Here is a 21,956-nt window from a genome sequence, read left to right on the forward strand (position 1 = left end):
ATTGCGCAGTGTGCCTCGAAATTGGGGTAACTCCCCATTTACATAAACACACATTATACAAGGGGGTACCTTAATGAGTAACCTGTTCGAATTAATTATTCATTATTCACATAAATACCTAGACACATGTAGAACGTGTCGCAGTAGGCAACGCAAGTGTTCGGATTATTATTATTCGAGCTCAGTTCGCCTATTGAGAGAGGCAGGTAGTTGAATTTGTCCTAACAATGGAATTGCAGCTAAGCACACAATAGTTTTTTTCCTGCTCGAAGCAGGTAGAGATAGTAAACTAACTAGATAAAATATAAATTGCTGATACTATAATGAAAAGCGCAACAACCTTTTTTTGGTTACGTGAGAAAACAACTGACTGTAATACCTAAAGGGGAAATCAAACACACACAACTAAAAATACATAATACAATTTATAGGGGTTTGACCCTTGACGTAGGATAGTAGGTAGACGGCAGTTCGCGAACAATATGACATAGCCCGAGTGGCCAGGTTTGCAAACATATACCAAGTTCAGTTAAACCTTAACACTTGAACATAAAGTTTAATAACGATTGCAAAATATTTGTATTTAAGACCTCTTGTTATCGACAATAATTTTAAATAAAAAGATTGAAACTTAACACCTAAGCAATAAGTCTAAAAATTTGACTACTTTAAAATAAGGACTATGTCTCAATTTTTCGAGCCGCAGCATTTGAAGGACTTATTACCCGACTGCAGTGGCAAAGCCAAAAGGAAGGGTTATTATATATGTTGTATAGATACTCATATCGCTGGATTTGACCATAATAACGTCGCGAGTCATTATCAATGTCCTGTCTTACCAACAGCTTATTTCGAACCTACAGTAGTTATACGGAGGAGTTCCTCGCATTTTCGCGACTAGAAACTGACCAGAACATAGCCAAAGCTTGTTGCACAAGTAACTTGTTATAGCAATAAACTCTCTTGCAAACTCTCCCGGCGTGGCTGAACTAGCGAATGATCTGGGTTGTAGCCTTTACCAGGCGGCTCCTAGACATTCGCTGGTTCGGCTATACGAGGCACCCTTCATGCAACCGGGCGGGTCGGCGGGGTTGCGGATCGCCGGCGTCCCCAGGACCCTGGACAAGAAGGACTGCTACGGTACCACTCCCAACACCGAGCAGTGTCCAAGAAACCCTTCCCGTGTTCCCCCATCCTACTCCTAAACCAAATGTCCTATCATAAAAGGTCCCTCAATTAATCCTAAACTCCCGCACACTCCACACTCACTTACACACAGAGACACACACAAACACTACTCAGATAACACACAAATATTAGGAAACAAATGGCGGATCTTAAAACTAATTTCGGTCTCCTGGTGGGTAGCGGCTCAGTGCCCAAATCCCACCCTGGCACCCAGGCGACGTCTACCGACGGCGCCCAGGGCCCAGGCTGCCCCACCGTATCAGGAGGGGGCAAAGACCCGCAAACCATCGGTTCGACAATGATGGAAACAACGACCTCGGCTAGTAACATGGACATGTCCTCCCTAGCCGCAGCGATCCCTGTGCCTGCCAGCGCAAGCACATGGACGCTTGTGGCCCCCAAGCAAAAACGGAAAAACAAGGGGAACAGGACAGACAGACGGACACGGAAACAAACGGACACACAGGCAGACGAACAGACGGACAAATTGAAAACCCGACCGACGGACGGTAGGGAAAACGGAGGCGGGAAGCGAAAGGAACCCGACTGCCCAAGCGCGGACGCCAGCAACTTGGCCGGAGGAAGCAAAAGTGGAAGCGAGGGACGACCCCCACTAAGTGGCGGCCGGCCTTTTGCGGACACTGGCGCAACCCCTGGCTGTTCCGCAGGCGAACAGGCGAGCGGGCAGGTATCGGCCCCCGATCGCAACCCTAATGCCTCGGGGAAGTCGAGCACCACCACTGTCGGGGCTGGGCAAACCGCAGTCGAGGACAGGGGGAACGATGGTGGTCACACTGACCCCGACGGGAACCCAATCCAGGCGCGGGGCGCAACGGGCCCTGGCGGTTCCAACACCGCTCGACCCCCAACTACAACAACAACAAAAACAACATCCAACAAACCAACAGATAAAACAGACGCATCAAAGACCTTGAACCCACCTAAAGCGAGGGCACGCCCGCGCTTTAGGAAGCGGAACAGGGGACAGACAAAAGACAGACAGGACCCCGGGACGTCATCGAGTCAGACGAACAAGAAAAGAGACAGACTTGACGACACGATCTCACCCAGGGGGGAACACAAACGCGCACGGACTGACGACAGACACACCCGAGATGCGAAGGGCTCCTATGCCACAGCAGCCCAATCGCATCTGAGCGTCGCTGTAACCACCACTCCCAGAGTCGACCTTACCCAAGATGAGGCGAATGCCATCCAGGCCCAGATACAGAAGGCGATTTTCGCGGCCTGTATCGAGCCTCTGGCACCAGGCCAAACCCGATACGCCCCGGCGTTTGAGGGTAAGGCCTTCCTCAGCGAGGGTGTATTAAAAATGTGGTGCCACGATGACCAAGCCTGCAACTGGCTCATAAACGTGGTGCCAAAACTAACATCACCCAGGAGCGGAACGGGGCTCACTGTGATAAAACAGACCGAGATCCCAGTCAGGGTTAGGTCGGGACTTTATGTCCCTGACTACGACGGGGAGATAGGCCAGCTACACCAGGTCCTATCTCACCAAAATCCTTGGTATGGAGTGTCACGGTGGACCCTGTTCAGCTACCGAAAAACAACTAGCAGCCCTCCTGGTGTGTTCCTAATATTAGGAATCCCCAATGAGGAGCTGCCAACGATTCTGGCGCGCGGCAGGAAGGTCGCCTATTCCACGGGCTCCATCTACATCAAGTTCTTCACGAGTGAAGGACTAAGTGATGTACCACCCGGGCATGACTCAGCGCCTGAAACTCGAGAGGAGCCTGATGCGGATCGGGCCATGGATGTGGATGGACCAACCGGCCAGCTCCCAGTGACACCTGAGCCTTCCGTGAGCGCTGTCCTCGACAATATCGAGGAAGTGCTGGCGGACTCCCGGACCAACACCAAACCACGGGAGAAAAAGGTGACACACAACGCTCCAGACGCAACAGCCCCCGCCGAAAAATCACCGGCGCAGAGGGCGACAAAATAAAGATAATCCAGACCAACCTCCAGCACAAACATCTCGCCACGGCTACGCTACGAAGGCAGCTGGAGGTTGAACCCGAGACCATCGCACTGATCCAGGAGCCGTGGGTCAGGGGTAAAACCATATGCGGTTTCGGAAGCTGCAATGGTAAGATTTTTTCACATTGCAATGACGAAGCACCAAGAACATGCATTTACATTCCGCGCTGCATTACAGCGTCACTACTAACACAACACTGTTCCAGAGATCTGACAGCAGTCATAATAAAAAATGGAATACAACAGGGCGTGGGACTACCACCAAGACCAGTGGTCCTAGTCTCACTCTACATGCCCATAGAAGACCGAATACCAACAAAAGAACTGGTGGACCTCACAACACATTGTGAGGACAACGACATAGATTTAATTATCTCTGTCGATAGCAACGCACATCACATCCTGTGGGGATGCACAGCCAACAACAAAAGAGGTGAGAATCTCATGGACTTTCTACTAACAACCAACCTAACAATTACTAACAAGGGCACTGAACCGACTTTCGTGTCGAGTAGGTACCAAACCATAATCGATCTAACCTTAGCGTCAACCAGAGCTGCAGACCAAGTAAAGAACTGGCATGTCAGCGACGAGCCCTCGCTCTCCGACCACAGGCGGATATGCTATGAGCTAGATCTGATGATAACCCAACACGCACCAAGGAGAAATCCAAGGAAAACCAACAGACTAAAATACAAAACCTTGCTAACGCATCAGATAGGTACAAACAAACCTAACGACATCGATGATATCGGCAACATCGAACAAAACGTAAACAAACTAACGGAGTGCATCAAGACAAGTTATGAACAAGCTTGTCCTCTGAAGAAAATCAACACAAATCGACAGTCAAAAAACAGCTGGTGGGGCCCAGATCTGGAAAGAATGAGGAAAAACCTCAGACAACTTTTCAACAGAGCAAAAAACACCAGACAAGAACAAGATTGGGACAACTACAAGGAAGCCCAATACAAATACAACAAACGCGTCAGAGAAAAAGACAAAACCTCGTGGCAAAAGTTTTGTACAAGCATAGAGTCGAACGATACCGCAGCCCGTATACGTAAGATTCTCGCAGACGACAACACCCGCACACTCGGCTCGCTGAGGAAAGCTGACGGAACGTACACTAAGGATGACAAAGAAATAAGCGAAACGCTCATTGAAACGCACTTCCCTGGCTGTAGAATAGTAGACTCAGCAGACTGGGAACACAACCTAGGAAACCATCCCACAGATGAGGATTGGGATCTTGCTAACAACACAGTCACACGAGATAGAATCAGCTGGGCTATCGACACCTTTCACCCTTTTAAATCAGGGGGGACCGACAACATTTTCCCTGCACTTTTACAATGGGGAAAACTTCAACTGACACCATGGCTGGAAATAATATATAAGGCCTGTATAGCATATAAATATATCCCAACAGCCTGGAGAGAAGTAAAGGTGGTCTTTCTACCAAAACCTGGAAAGAGTGACTACACTCTACCAAAGTCCTTCAGGCCTATCAGCCTTACATCATTTTTACTGAAAACACTCGAGAGACTAGTTGATCGGTATCTCAGGGATGGAACCTTAAGACATGTACCCCTACACTCACACCAACATGCTTACAGCACTGGCAAATCAACGGAAACCGCTTTGCATTCTGTTGTTGGCAAAATTGAACATGACCTAGAAAACAAACTATCAACACTGGGTGTCTTCATCGATATCGAAGGAGCTTTCGACAAGACAACCTTTGATAGCATAGACAGGGCCTTGGGACGATACGGGGCGCCAAGAACTATACGCAGCTGGATAAGAGCTTTATTAGAACTAAGAATCATACAACTAGATATCAACGGAGTCACAAAAGGCATAGTAGCGAGAGGCTGCCCTCAAGGAGGTGTTCTATCACCAATCTTGTGGAACCTTGTAGTTGACGACTTGATAAACAAACTAAACACAAGCGGATTTTACACCATTGGTTATGCTGATGATCTCACCATCTTAATCAGTGGCAAACTAGAGAACACACTATATGAAGTCATGCAACGAGCATTGCGCTTAATCGAAAGATGGTGCAATGAAAATGAACTTACCGTAAATCCAAAGAAAACAGAGATGATTCTGTTTACTAACAAAAGGAAAATAGAGCTAAACAAACCACCAACTCTGTTCAACACAAGCCTCAAACTGTCCACTGAGGTCAAGTACCTTGGTGTGACTCTGGACAGCAAGCTCAGCTGGAAAAGGCATACAGAAGATAAAATTAATAAATCGCTTACGATACTAAACCAATGTAAACGCATGCTGGGGAAAAAATGGGGGCTTAAACCAAAGATAATAAAGTGGTTATACCTAGCGGTAGTAAGAAGCTCATTAACATACGCCGCTTTGATATGGTGGCCGAGAACTCTTCTTACGACCGCCCAGCAAGAACTACAGAAATTTCAACGACAAGCATGCCTCGCCATTACAGGCTGCATGAGTACCACACCAACAACAGCACTTGAAATCATACTGGGGATCCCGCCCCTACACTTACAAATCAAAGAAGAAGCAACGCTCGCAGCCTTGAGACTGAAAACCTCAGGTCTATGGAAAGAACAGAACACAAGGCACACTAAAATTCTAGTGCAAAGCATAACCAAAGAACCACGCCTGGAGTGGAAATGCGACAGAACCAGGAAACAACACATACTGGACAAACAATACAAAATATATCCAGAGATAAACATAGATCCGAAGGCAACACGAGATGCAATAGAAGTGTACACCGATGGATCCAAAACAAAAACCGGCACAGGAGCAGGAGCCTACTGCCAAGAACTAAACATGAAAATAAGTCACGCACTCGGTAAGGACAACTCTGTCTTCCAAGCAGAGTGTGTAGGCATTACAACCGCAGCCATAGCAATGGCAAATCGACAGGTAAAAAACTTTAAGATTAACATTAACTCAGATAGCCAAGCTGTTCTCAAAGCTTTGGCTAAATTCTCGACAACCTCCGAACTCATACAAGACTGCCATAAGGCTCTGGAAACACTCGCCATGTCGAATGACATCACCCTACGGTGGGTCAAAGGACATGATGGGGACCAGGGAAACGAGGCAGCGGACGCATTAGCACGCAAGGCTACGACGCTGAAGGTGACAGGGCCACAGCCCATTGTACCCATACCCTTCAGTGAGTATAAAACTTGGTTGCATGAACTAACACTTAAAGAGCATTCCCGATTATGGGCAAGCGCAACTGACTGCAGGCAAGCCAAAGAGGCTTTCCCTAATATAGATCAACGACAAACTAACAAACTACTCCGCCTGGACAAAGGTAAACTTAGGAAGGTGGTGGGACTCATAACAGGGCACAGCCCACTAAACAAACACCTTTTCGTTATAGGTGTTACCGACAGTCCTCTGTGCAGGGCCTGCATGGAGGTCGATGAAACGCCGACGCACGTGCTCCTGGAGTGCATGGTCGTGGCAGAACAACGAGAACGCCATTTGGGTTCCCCAACCTCACTCCATGAAGTCCTCGGCAACCTGGGCGGTCTACTTGGCTTCTGGAGCGAGCTTGGATGGCTGGAGTGAAGACTTCGGCGGGGAGGGGCAACACACGCACAACAGACGGAAACGTTTAAGTGCGGAAACCAGCCCAGAGAGAAGAAGAAGAAGAAACTCTCTTGCAAGATTAACGGAACTATGAGGTAACAGGGCAAGCAGTTCGCTCCGGAAGGCGAGATCGTATGGTAACACAGTACGAGGTAACAAGCGAAGGAGTTCGAAAGTTCGCTTCCTGCAGCACGAGCGCATAAGATATCAAAGCACGCGCGGATATAATCGATGTAATGGCTTCACGTTGCAACACCACACCACTCATGTTGACTGCAATCGTGCGGATCGCGCAATGTGTGACGTTGCACGCGCCTTGCGACAACGGATAACTAACTCAATCTAAACACAGTTAGTAACTAAACAGCCTTATTAATCTTTGTTCTAGTAACTAGGACTTTGAATCTCTCTCATAGGCGCTCTCTCGCATAGGCGTAAATAATTCGATGTCTCATTTCCACTCGTTTCTTAAAAGAACTCTAAATTCAATATTTAATCTTTGCGACCGTGAAATGAGAAAAATTGTTTACTACTGCTTATTTTAGATACAATGCAGATAGGGCAGATTTTTAATAATAATTGAATAAAATTAATAAGTGCGAGTGGTACTCGCTCCGTAAGGGTCCTGCCACAACAATTTTACATGTCAGTAATTACTTATGAACTTTATGATAACTACTTATTTCGCTTTTGCTAAGTGGTTAGTTTTAGGACCTGTTAAAACTTACAAAGTAACTAACTGCTCGTACAACTAACTAGCAAATAGGTAAGTAGATAGTTTATCAGTCTAAATTATTATCACTAAATTTAAATTAACTTCTGTCTGTTAGATATAATCTTAGCTGTTCCTAAGAAGAGGGCCACATAAATCAGATCATTTAATGGAGACACACGAAACACTGATTATATACTTAATTTGTAGATAATTATATGGATTTCTGCGCATTGTGGGACGACCTCCGACCCGCTGGATTGACGACATTAAGAGGATAGCGGGAAGCGGGTGGATGAGGAAGGCGGAGGATCGTGTGTGGTGGCGCGCTCTTGGGAAGGCCTATGTCCAGCAGTGGACGCAAACAGGCTGATTGATTCATCAATCTCGGGCACAGAACCCTATAAAAATCAATAAACGATTATGAAACGGCGCCGGCGCTGAATCTGACGCTCCTCTCCGCTCGGCCGTGTCGTTACGAAACAAGAAAAGAAAGTTAAGACTGTTTCAGCTGAGAGAATGTCGCTCTAGTCGACAGCTTGCGACCGCATTGCCGTGCAGCCTGCTGCAATTGTAATACATCCCGCCCCCGTCCTACTAACCAACCGCTTGGCATGTGATGTAACCGCTTTAATTTACTTGCACTTTTGCATGCTCCACTAACGCTAGCTCCACATTAGATTATTTAGGCGATCGCAGATAGGACCACAGATATACAAAACCTTTCCTCTTACATCAATAGTGATATTATAACGGTGCTGGCACCCAAGAATATCTGGATATTTCGTGTCATAAATTATGTATCTAGTAAAACCTGCCAACTAATCGGCTGCCTACACTCTGCACGGTCTAGCAACTTACAGCTTCCAGATTGTATAAGTACCAACATGATAGGTTTGACCTAGATCACAAAAGTGGTCGTGGTTTAGCGCACACTTTTGACACCATTTAAAAACAATTAACTTTCAAATTACTAGTTTCAATTCCATCGTTAAAATAAAAGTCTTCAAGGAATTACAAGTGCGGTCGGTATGTAATAGATAAATGGCTAAATTTTATTGTTACTACACAATATCCATTTAATAAACATATTAACTAGACCAGTCACGAAATAGTGACCCTCTTTGGCAGCCAACTTGAATATCAAATGATGTTTTGGTATTGCATAAGAACTGTGGGCCGAAATGTTCTTTACGAACAACTTCGAGCAATTATGTAAAGCCAAAGCTTCGTACACACCTGCGCTGTCTGTTGCGTTAACTATTTAAATAGCTCGCGGAAAAACTGGTATTTCCTAACGCGTAGTTTAGTAATTGACCGACTAATAAAATTTGTAAAAGTTTGATTTAACTAAGTAACTATTTTGACCATATTTTATTTTAATAAAATGAGTCACGTATTGTCAAATGCAAAAAAACTATTACTGGTTAAACGCGAAAGATGGACCAATTAAATATCAAGTTTCTTGTGGTTATTTCAGAACCGGAGATAACCTCAATAGTTTCGTTTGTTTCCGTAATTTAAATAATAATTTAAGTACTTACTTGTACCTAAGTTAGTGAATCAAGACAGCGAAAACCTAAAAATCTAAATTTAAAAAAAAGAAGAAAAGCTGGAGTAAGGTATCAATTATTGTAATACATGCGTTTGGATGAAGTGACTACTGTAACTATCTCCTAATTATTGTAACTAGTTCTGTTGTAGGACTTGTACAAAATCTATAAACTAACAAGTGTAAATTAAAAATTTATAACACCCCCGACGATCCAAAGTATCTGAGTTTTCCAAAACATCATTTTCAAATAAATAATTATGTATTTAGGCAACGTCCATCTTGACAGCTTGACATTTCTCAATTGACATAATATTATGAACCTAACGGTTATCTAACCTTCTTTTCTACAAGAAAACTAGAAAAGTGCTGATAACTCTTTAACGGCTAAACCAATTTTTTTGGATTATAGCTAAGAACACTCTCGATCAAGCCACCTTTCAAACAAAAAAACTAAATTAAAATCGGTTCATTCGTTTAGGCGCTACGATGCCACAGACAGATACACAGACACACAGATACACAGATACACACGTCAAACTTATAACACCCCTCTTTTTGGGTCGGGGTTAAAAAGTGGATAGGTCTAAATCTAGTGCTATCCATTTTCGCAATACATTTAGATCTGCCATTTTAATTTAGTTTAGAGATTGTGTAAATCATTCACTAACGACATTATTTCAGTAAATAAAAGATTTTGAAATTATAAAACAAAATTGTTATATCTCTATAATTGTTACTTATAGAGATATAACAATTTTGTTATATCTCTATGTTTTGTTTGTAGAGATTATATAAAAATGATTAGATATAACTTGTTAGAAAGATTAGATTAGGTATTAGAAAAATGTAACTCGACTGTGTTCTTGCTACGGTAGGTGTGTCCACAGCTTAGTGGCAACAGGTAGAGAGGCGGCCCCGGCGCTCGCGGTTATGGTAAAAGTGTTACACGACTCGGTCTCCAGTCTCGGCCTGCGCTCAATTCTCCATGACGCAACAGCTGAGCGAATGTGTGCCAAAACTGCAGTCAGAACCTCCGACATCGATGCTGTGCAGGTTAACGTCCGAGTTTACCCACTGTTTATGTAATACTAATGCCCACAGCCCGGTGGCTTGCACAGTTTGGGCACAGGGTAATGCATTATCGGTGCCAACGATGGTTATACACTATGTGATTCAAATAAGAAGACCCTCGTCCATTGGCAATATCTGGGGTCAATATTGGGGTATTTGTTTGTTGGTTTTTCCTTCAATCACACCGCAACAGAGCAACGGATCGACGTGACTTTTTGCATGTGAGAGTGACATAATTAAGCTACTTTTTATCCCGGAAAATCAAAGAGTTCCCATGGAATTTTTAAAAACCTAAATCCACGCGAATGAAGTCGCGGGCATCAGCTAGTCGCTAATGAAATGTTACCTGATATATCAGAACTTCAGAAGCCGATAAGATACAATAGTGAACACTTTGTTTAAATGCACTACACTCCATATAGGAACTCCTTCCATGTTTGCATTATCTGTAGGCACAGACTTTGTTTGATTACTCAGACACAAATAAATAAACGGCACATCCATTACTATTTGGTAGGTAAAATTAAAATGAACAAATAAAATGATAAGTCATATTATAAGCCCTCTCAACTAAGTCATTTGCTTAACAAGCAAATGACTTAGTTGAGAGGAAAGAATGTATATTTTATAGTACTACTATTATTTTATAATACTAAGTAAGTTTTATACTACTATTATTTTATAATACTAAGTAAGTTCTAATTATTTTCCTAGAACTAACTAGACCGTTCCTATAATAAAGGAAAAACTAATACATACATACTAAATGCAGCCAGTTTTCTTGGCACCATTCTACGCGGGCATGCTTTATACAGTAATTAGATTAGCCTACAGGACATAAGTTTTATTATAAAATTTAAGTATATGGCATATACATTCATAAATAAGGCATTAAAATATAAGTAAGTAGTTTACTTAAATATTTAAAACTAAGTATAAAATGTACTGTAAGTGTGACTATGCAAGAATGGTGATGTTACTCGTATGAAGTTTGATTCAAGCAATTTTGATATTTAGAAATAAAGAAATAGGTTTCGAGTTGCATTGGCTTCGGAAGCTCTAAGAAGTGTCGATGTGAGTGATTGTACGTCGGACGACCGTCTACTCGGCAATGAACCCTAGCATTTGTTCTGTTGAAACAATTAGCGACGCGTCGCGAAACAACAAGCCTTAATAATACCGAACATCTAATGAATTATGCAGATAGTCGCTTTGATTAATAAAAAATTGCAATGCCAACAACCTAATGCTACCTACTCAATCGTTGGGAAATCAATAAAATCAATTATTAAATTCAAAGTCGATATAGGTAGATAGGAGATATTGAGTTTATTAATCTAAATATTCAAAGTATAGGTCGCCAACTAATTAAACTATTGAATAAAATTTCTCAACTAAGGTTTGTTATGTAAATTATACTAAGTGGTAGGCCATTTCTATTATATATTCTGCTTTGTTAACTACTAAGTTAATAATTGCATAACTATTGGACATTGTTAATTGCACACCTTTTGTGAGAATTGGCGCTATTATGAAAGAGCAATGTTTTGTTTAATGAAACTGATAAGATTTGTTCTATTAGAAGGTTAAATAAAAAGGTAAACAAAAAACAACTGCCAATTACTTTGATTTATCAAGATTACTACGAGCACAAGTATAAGTTTTTTAATACTTACTTAATACTGACATAATAACTATATTATTGTGATTTGTGAGAGATACCTACTTAAAAGCAATATTTTGATTAAGTACCTAGTTACGTAATATACTAGTTAATAACTAGGTAAGTACCTACATACACGTAAAAATTAGAGAGAATAACATGGATTTCAATATTAAGCAAGTATGTACCTACCTATAGTTATAGGCTAACTATAGTTTTTTTTTAAATATAGTAGGTAAACACTACATGTAACTATTGATCTACTAAAGTAAATATACCTAATTGAATACGATTTCAAATAACGCAAATATGCGTGCCTAAAGCGAATGAGTTCAAGCTAAGAATCAAGGCCTATAACCTGCAGAAACAATTTAAGGTCAGCTGTATTTACGTATAAATTACTCACATTGAATTCAGCAAGAGTTCAAAATGTTAATTGAAGGATGTTGATATTGAGAACTGTATGCCGGAAAAGCATTGTTCACTGTCCTTAGGTAATTCTCGTTGCCGAAAAGGGGATATAACCTGACTAAACTCACCTAAACCTCACATATACCTAAACGTCAACCAGGCGTGGTCTCACACCATGATCTCGGGGGCCGGACTGATCAAGTTCAACCAACCCATTCGTCCCAACTCCCAACGTCATCCTAAGATGTAGTCCGAGCCTCATAGGAGGCGCCCTTTGGGAAGACGTTGCCCCCGATCTCTCCAAGTTTATTTTTTTGAGTCCACTCACCACCAGACGGAACTTTGCGCTCACCAAAATCAAAATATTTTTAATTCAGTTAAACTTTTACTTTTAAACTACCGTGAGAGATTTCCATTATAAATATAGAAGAATCCGCATACTCATTCTTCCACATTTTTACAAATATGTACCTACTTTTGAATCGTCAAATGGTCCACTGGTTCCGAATGCCTTTCCTACAGAGAAAAACCACCCTGTCATTGCAGCGGCCAGTAAGTTCTACGCAGCATACTCAATCCGAAAAAAAAATACCTAAGCTTAGACTTACACTGGCATAACTAAATACAGGACAGGACTGTGAGCTTTTTGTTTGGCTTGTATTGTCTGCCGTGGGCCTGTGGACTACCCACGCACTCATTTCTCATGTTAAAAGGCTGGAAGTAGGCACAGAGCATTTCAAACGTTCAAGACCATAAGACCGATGATTTATTTTCAATAATTATGGCTAAAAATTCACAGGCCGAGATCCACTGTGTTTCGCAGTACCCTAAAGGATCCTTTTATAAGACACAGACTATGTCGCTGGTTTGTAGAACGGAGAGGCGAAAGTTTGTGTGATGTTTGTTAGTCTTTCACCCAAAAACTACAGGACGGATTTGACTGTTTGGAATAGAGATAGATTATAAGACATAGGCTACTTTTTATCCCGTAAATCTATGCGCCACGTGTTATATCCACGCGAAAGAAGTCGCGGGCCTGATGCCTAGTTCCATATATAGAAAAATGGTTCATATTCGCTTTTTCTACAAACCAGCGATGTTGTTTTCTTTGGAAACGAACTAATTAAGACCACCATGTTGCACAAATGCGGGTAAAGGAAGAGCCATAATAAATTATCATGACGTCACCGTATAACACTATGAACGCGAGTCGTCAAGTAGTTTGCCGCCTACTTTGTAATGTAAGAATCAACAGAGCCTATATTATATTATTTGGAACTATAGTAGTCACTAATTAAATGTTCAGTGTCTCTAAAATCAGTGTCGAATAATAATGACATCTTCACATTGGGCAACGCAGTCAAGGCAAGCCAGATATTATTAAAAACTAAACAATATTCAAAGCATTAGGAAAGCGCAACGCCTTGAGTCGTGTTGACCACACAGTAGGTATAGCTTGGATCGTGTCCTCACATCACAGGCGAGGCCATTAGGTTTGGAGGGAATAAAGGGTTGACTCACATCCGCGCTCGGTCGTTGGAGAAAGGGACTGCACTTAAAAATAGAATATTGCCGTTGTAAGTTCTTGGTCGCTGTGGCCGGTGACTCAGCCAGTGTACCTAGTTAGGATTGACATCTTCAAGTGTTCCAAACCAGGACACGAATCGCAAAATGCATTCTAAAACTTATCAAGGACCCCCATGTTATAAGCTCCGTTATTCCTTGGTTGTTATAGCTTGGTCGATCCATGCCAAACTGGTGAACAATGAACAAATTGTGGTGGAAAAGTGTGGAGGTGTACAATAAACAAATCCGTTTATTAGGTAGGCACTGAATTATAGTAGGTAGGTACAGTGCGTGTCGAAGATATACTACCTTCATAATAAAAAGGCATAAGACACATCAACTATGTCTTTGAATAGTTCATTGTCATTATCGGTGCTACAAGCCGGACCTATTCCAGAAAATTCAACTTTTTATGCAGTCATATTCCACATAATATGCTTGATCTAACTAGTCTAGTCCGTTTCGTTTGCTTCCGGATATCTTTTTGCTGCTTGCTTTGAGGTACTGTCTTGTTTAAGTAGTTTACTCAAATAGATGTATTTCAATTTTCTACGCACGCCTTCTAAAATACTGAATAACGTCAGGTCTTCAGCTGAGCTGCTCTACAGAATACACGAATACAATCGTGGCCTGCTTAGCAGATCAATAATGATGTAAAACACGCCGCGTGTATATAGGCGTTGATCAAGTAATCAAGCAACGTCGGCCGCTCGTAATCAGCCAACGTATTTCCACTACAGTGGCTTCATTTCGTAACATGAAAGAGGTTAACGCAATGCTGTATGTGATAACCTAAGTAACTTACGATATAGTTATATGGTTGGAAACCTTCAACTAAGATTAGTTAGTTATGTGTTTTACAAGGCTTTATGCTTCCTGTTACTTAACTCAAATATTACGAAATAGTTTACTTAAATCTAGGGCATTTCTTGTGGTTAGATAAGTCAATAATTACGGATTTAAGTAAAAGATCTGAATCTTTAATTTTAAAACGAAACATGAGATCCCACTAATCACAATAATATTATAAAGGCGAATGTTTGTGTGTGTATGTTTGTTACTCTTTCACGCAAAAACTACTGGACAGATTTGGCTGGGAATGGAGATAGACTATACTTTGGATTAACACAAAGGCTACTTTTTATCCCGGAAAATCAAAGAGTGCCCACGGGATTTTGAAAAACCTAAATACACGCGTACGAAGTCGCGGGCATCATCTAGTTATTTAATTAGATTTCGATCGAATAACCGTAACTTTGCAACGGATAGAAATACAAAGGCTCTTCATAAAAAACAAAAGTTCTGCTGACTGCTGTAACTAGAGGAACGAAACGCTTGGCAAAATGGCGCCTCAGTCCCACGCGGAATCTCATTTCACTAACACAGCATACGAGGAAATAATCCGAGTAGTTATTGTAATATATAAGCAACGCTAGCTGCCACCTCAGCTCCCACGATCGGCACATTGTTTGCGCTGCACTCGAAGGTTTCTGCAACGCCTAGATGTTGGGAAACGTAGGCAACTGACGCCAGAACCGGCTATTTGAGAAACCTTTCAAGATACGATTGCGAAAAGTATGGAAAGCTCGTGTTTGCCTGCACGCAGATTTTGTCGACTAACGCATATAATGTAAACACTCGAATGCGTACGTTAAATGAACTACTCTCACAATATCCAGAAGTCAAGAATAACAAACTGAATGAAAACTCGTCATCTGCAATCAAAGTTAAATAGATAGGTACCAGGTACCCACTTTTGTGTTTATTCAATAAGGCTTTACTTGCTCTTAACCTTAGTCTATTCGTAAAGAATATTCGACGGATTTAAAACAAGTTAATTCTATCTACACATCGGTAAAAAACTTGGCAGGTAATTATTTAACTAGAAAAAGACGAAAACAAATATTAATAAAGTTAGACCCAAATTTCCTCTCATCGGGGAACGTAGATATGGAAAACTATAATATGGTACATTTCATTCTCTTACGTTCTTATCAAAGACTCTTCACTCTTGCCTTCATCTTTGCCGTGGAAAAGGGCATGTACGGTGTTTGTGGCAAATTTTTCGCAACACGCCACAGCGATTACAATTCAAAGCCTTATCTGGACACGTGGAGAGCTAATCGCATCGCGTGACCACCACAGTCCACAACCAACACCGCCTATGCAATTAACTTGCGGATAAAATTGTAAAATTGTAGCTATTTTTATTATTTACTCATCATGATCAGCCCATCGCGCGCCGGTTTCCTACTGAAAATGATTTTCCTCTCAGAATGAGAAGGAGTTGGCCGTATGTGCCAAGTGCGGATTGGACTGGACAGACTTCACGCACCTTTGAGAACATTATGGAGAACTCTCGGACATGCAGATTTCCTCGTTTTTTCTTTTATGGTTAAAGCAAGTTATATTTGATTGCTTAAAACACACAACTCCGAAAAGTTATAGGCGCGTGTCCGGAATTGAACCACCGACCTTGGTTATCACGTTGGCTATTTACTCACAACCGGAGGTACCTAGTACCTTCCTTTTCCTCATTATTTTATAAGAATAACATTATTAAATAATAGCTCGGAACGCAGCTTTGTAAATAACTCGAGTGCAATAAAATCCTTATCTACAGTAAACAGTACAAAAATATGAAATTATCTCAGCGAAAATGATAAGCGTCAGACTTCCTCTAATTGCTTACATGATGATAGGTTTGTTTTATAGTAGGTATAGTGTTAATTTTAATGTATAAAGCGAAGGACATAATAAATAATAATTATGGGCACAGACTTGGCCTACACCTGCTCCATTAAGCTACATGTCCAAGTAATAACAGTTTAAAAATATAAAGTTATCACAGCGAATACCTATGTGTTGGTGAGGTCCGACTTCCCTTCATATTGCTTGTGGTGTTACTTAATTAGAGGCAAAATATATTAAATTGAAATTTGAATTCTGCTCCACATCTACATCTGCTCAGTTCAAAAAACATGGTCAAATTCAAACTATAAATGCGAAAGTATTATCTGTTTGTTTGTTACCTTTTCATGTTTCACCCACAGAAACGATCTGAAAGGCACCGAGTTTACTTGCATCCTGCTGACGAAAATGACACTTTCAACCTGTACCATAATTACCAAAATAAGTAAGTATTGTAACTGTTTAATTTACTTTAATCCTGGAAAATAAAAGTTCCCGTGGGGTTCGAATATCCAATGTCCGTCTTCAGGATGTAAGGCTATGTGGTTTTTGTCAAGATCGATTCCAGCGGTTGAACCGTGAAAAGGAAACAGACAGAAGTTAGCAGACAGACTCGATACACCTTTATCAGTTATAATCTTAGTTTGGAAATCTGAATACATAAAAGTCTTGACTGTTTCATCAACGCCCAGCTCAAACTCCTAAATCTAAAAAGTTAAAAATTTTGCACAGATTTCCTTTTCGAAATTCCCACGGTATAGGGAATAAAGAGGATTTGTATTTTCGCGGAGCAGTCGCCAATGGACATTCGTATAGCAGTCTACAGAGTAGACTGTATAGGAACGGTTTTCTTATTTATTCAGATAGGTACAAGTTAGCCCTTGACTGCAATCTCACTTGGTGGTAAATAACGATGCAGTCTAAGATGGAAGCGGGCTAACCTGGAAGGGGCTTGGCAGTTTTATTAAACCCATATCCCTTTGGTTTCTACACGGCATCGTACTGGAACGCTAACTTGCTTGGCGGCACGGCTTTGCCGGTAGGGTGATAACTAGCCACGGCCGAAGCCTGCCACCAGACCAGACCTTTAGAAATTATAAAATTATTATTTCCACAAACGCGTTTCGCGTGCTACCATCGCGCAATCGCACGCTCCGACGCGCCGTATGATTACATGCCTTACTGACCAAGTAACAACAAAAGAAATAAGACTAATTCTATTATACGAAACTGACATTGTTTTTCGACGCGTTGATACCTAAATAGCTTTTAATTTTAACCAATTGAATTTAATAACGCGATAGTATCATTATTTACTGACAGTTTAACTTATAAGTTTAAAACAAAGGTGAGTGTATTATTGAAGAAAATATTTTGAGAAAGAATAATAACAGAGTCAGGACTTTTTCAAAGAGCAAACGTTAGGGCACCTTATCTTTCAAATGCCGTACTTGGTCGATTTGGAACATTTCCCAAAATTGGCACTAACAAGATATTATTAGGTTACACCATAAAAAAAAAATTGTGTTTTCTAGTACGATGGTATCGGAACCATTCGTGTGCGAGTTCGACTCGCACTTGGCCGGTTTTATTACTTTTATCTGATGAATAAATTAAAGGTTTCGAATTTTTTTGTATATGAAATCTGTCAAAACGTCAAAATTATTCCTCAGATAAAAGTTATTTGACGACTGAAAAATCGGCCCTGACGACAATTTATTGTTGTAAATTGTAATATCTAAAGGTCTCCAGTCTCCACCTACATAATATGATTGGCTGTATGTCCTTAGTCTTTACCTTACTTTAATGGCTACCTAATTCGAAACTATAATAACTATTAGAACGTAAACAATTTATTATAATTTCCTGTCATAGCTAATTACATATTCTATTTACTTACATGCCAGATTTAACCTTATCTTATGAGGGGCACTTTTTGTTCGACTACAGAAAGTAAACAAAGAGGAAATCTCCATAAAAACTTGAAAACATCCCACTTGCCAACGACTTTCCAGTCGTTCCCCTTAAATTTTGGAAGTTGCCAACAATGGTTGAACGAACAAAGGGGAATTGTAGGACAAAAGCCTTTTTATCTTGTGCCAAAACGTAAAAAAATGGTTATAGTGAGCGGTTATATTTGTAAATAGGCAGCAGGTAGAAGGTTGTAGGTGTATTATGAAGCCCAACGGTTTAAAAGATCTTTTTTGTGCTGTTCAAGATAAAAATAAAAGAAATACGATGCACCTTTCAAAATTCCCACTGAGTTTTGAAGGCCATCAAACTTAACTCGTAACTGTATAGTCATGAAAACGCAGCAAATTACTGCGAAAATTAAACACGTGAAAAGTACATTATTTAGTAAGTGAAAAATTATATTAGGAAAATTTAGTTCCAATATGAGAAAGGTGTATGCACTAATGGCTGACACATTGGAATAGGTATTTTCTCCTGTAAGTTCCCTATCGGTCATTTATTGATTTTGCTTTATTTTAACAAGTTAGCTAGGTATATTAACTAACTAAGCAGTGCACACATATTGTAAGTAAATGTATTGTTCCAAAAAAATAATTGAAGAGTTACAAGTTAAAGAATCTCAATTTTAAAAACTTGTTTATGAATATTCAAAACACGCGCTTATATTTTATACATAAGCCGCGCCGCATCTCTACCCCTTGCGTTATGTTCTCCACGGAATACAAAACAGGGCAGCCCTAAGCAACAAGTGGCTTATATGCAATATAAAGAAACCACAAAAACCGTGAGCAGGTAGCGTATAAAAGAGCAAACGATTTATAACCATGTGAATTAGCTAATAGAACCGGTTTTACTTCGCCATTACAAATGGGGTCTAAAACGTGCTTGTCAAGCGATAGTCATCTTAATTACAAAGGCTGAGGAGTCATTTCTAGGTATAACGTGAATATTATAATGGGAGCCACACCAGTCACACCACTTAACCGCGTCTGCTCTTACCCCTGCTGAGATTTGAAAAGGATTTGTCAAGCAATAACAACGTGAGTGAGATAGGTTAAAACAAAAATAGGAAGATTAATACATGCTAAGCATAAAAATGACATTTCCAAACTATTACCTTACCTGGGGTAGAAATTAATAATACGGGCTATCTAAGTATCTCTGGATCTTTCGAAGAAAAAATAGAAGTGACGGGTAGGTAGGGTAGGAGATAATGTGTTCGACCCTATTAGCCTAATCTCAAAATTTGAAACGATTTTCTGAGTGTTACCGGTTTAGTTCTAAGCATTGAATATTTAGGTAGCAGTGTACTTTATATCGAACTGGGTGCCGAACCGAATTGGTAAATTGAAATAAGTAAGGCGTAATCTATTTAAGTAATTATTATAGGATTTTTCTTAAACCTAAAATGTAATTACTTATCGCAAAATGAGCTTAAACAAACTCCTAACTATAATTTTTTTCTTATATATAGTACTTATTTAAGTAAATCTCGAACAGACTTATTTAATTTCTGATTGTAGATAAGGTAGAAAATTAATTCATATTATTAACTAAGGAAGTAGATAAGTAAGTATGTACTTATATCTCAAGTATGCAGTAGTTAAATAAAAATGATAAATATTAATTAGATTTTTGAAGATTCGTGATGTTTCATTACAATTTAACTAGTTAGGCAATCGTTACGCTGTTTCATCAACAAATTAGGCAAGTTCAAACATCTTGGCCAATAGTTACGTCGAAGGCTCTAGTTAAAAAAGTTTATAACCAAATTAAAACGAGACGTGCTAATCTCCTATTTCTTAAATGTGTCGGCGTTCGACTTTTACTTTTTAGAGGAAATTGACTCACAAGTCAAATCAGATTCTTAATCTAACTACCGTGCGTTTAAAGTTTAGACCAGTCATGCCTAAGTAGCAACGGCCTACTGCAAAAGGTAACTAACTGCGACAAATTAATGCACTCAATGCAGACTTCTACAGATTTTCCACGTCCTACAATTAAGGAGTCTACTTAGTAACTATGTATTTAGTTAGGTATCATAAAAAGTTAATAGATAGAACAAGGAAATAGCGGATATAGTTAGGTAACTAATACCCAAGTAGGTTATACGCTTTAAAAACATTTTTCTATACCTAATGTTATTCTATATTCTATTGTATTATACCTACATGTTACAGACTCGATCTTCAGTCATGATCATGGAATGGTAGGATATAGGATATGCTCTGTAAACATAATCTATGTACAGTCCGTACCTAGTTACCAAAGCTGAACTGTCTTTATTTTAAGCAGAACAAAATGTTACCTACGTAAGCTAAGGTATGATAAGAACAAAACGTGAACGACACGCGGTGTTACTTTTTAGGTTATGTTATATTATTAGATAACAATGTTGTTGTTTAATGCTTGCCTGGAAAGTGAAATCGGGTAGGTATTTTATAGGCTTCAAAGTTATTGAATTGATAAATACCTATCTACGTAAATTGGTATATAATATTATGTAGGAAATGTTTTAAAAAGCGCAATGTCCAGGAACTTTACCTATTTCGGTTTATTATTGCATTTTTAAATGACAAGGCGGACGTCAGTAACTAGGGAGACACCTAACTAGTCTATGTAGGTATCTAACACACTGTGCTGTATTCGTTTAGATCCACTGTCCAAAATCCTATGTAAAACAACGCAGTTGATGGTTAAGGAAGGGTAATGTAAGGACTAAACTAGGTATAGAGATACAATACAGATTTCAAAGTCTTCTCAGACTGCACCTTCACTTACTATTTATTTTGGTGTGATTGCAGTCAAGCGCAAGACTACGTTAAGTAGGTATAATAGTTTTTAAAAACCTCATTTTCAATAGTGATAGTGGCACCACTATAAAAATAATTCGTAATTGAATTATTTCGTATTTGTATTTTTAAGACCGGTTAAATTGGCATTTGGTATACATCGATGTTTGGATCTTCCTCAAATACCTACCTACTTATTCGAATAATCGGTGAAGGAAAATAATCGGTGGTAATAATAATAATTTATGTACCTACTTAATTAATAATTCAGTTGTGATTCCTTAAGTTTTCTTACTAAATTTTGTTTGAAATTAAGTGTCCTAGGGATCTTTATGTACAGAACAAATAAATAATTAATTAATCGACTTCCATCCTGAGTCCTGACACTTCTTACGTGGTCGTTAATTGGTAGACATACCCTTTCAAATTTGTTTTTACAAGAACATTCAGTACTTTTTACCGTAGATACTCAATTTGCGTAGTTATTTTACTACTTATTAATACGTTTTTATAAAAGTACATAATATAATTCATGCCTGATTCAAAAAATTGACGCAGCGTTTGCTTATCTGTTATGTACACATCATACATAATAGAATTTACACACATCCCACGCTACTTTAAAACGTTGGAATAGATAAAAATGTAATGCTCGAAGTACATGAAAATAGATAACAAATTTATTTATTACTTGCAGTAATCATAGCAAATTTCGCAAGTGTTTAGTTA

At 39.9% G+C, this 21,956-nt stretch overlaps 1 protein-coding gene across 1 annotated transcript in view; it reads right to left on the minus strand.

Moving 5' to 3' along the window:
* The window catches only part of LOC123873331 (protein TIS11), a 63,732-nt gene that overhangs the window by 40,672 nt on the left and 1,104 nt on the right, over positions 1 to 21,956 (minus strand). The window lies entirely within an intron of this gene.

Source organism: Maniola jurtina, chromosome 16 (assembly GCF_905333055.1).
Source record: "Maniola jurtina chromosome 16, ilManJurt1.1, whole genome shotgun sequence".
Lineage (NCBI taxonomy): Eukaryota > Metazoa > Arthropoda > Insecta > Lepidoptera > Nymphalidae > Maniola > Maniola jurtina.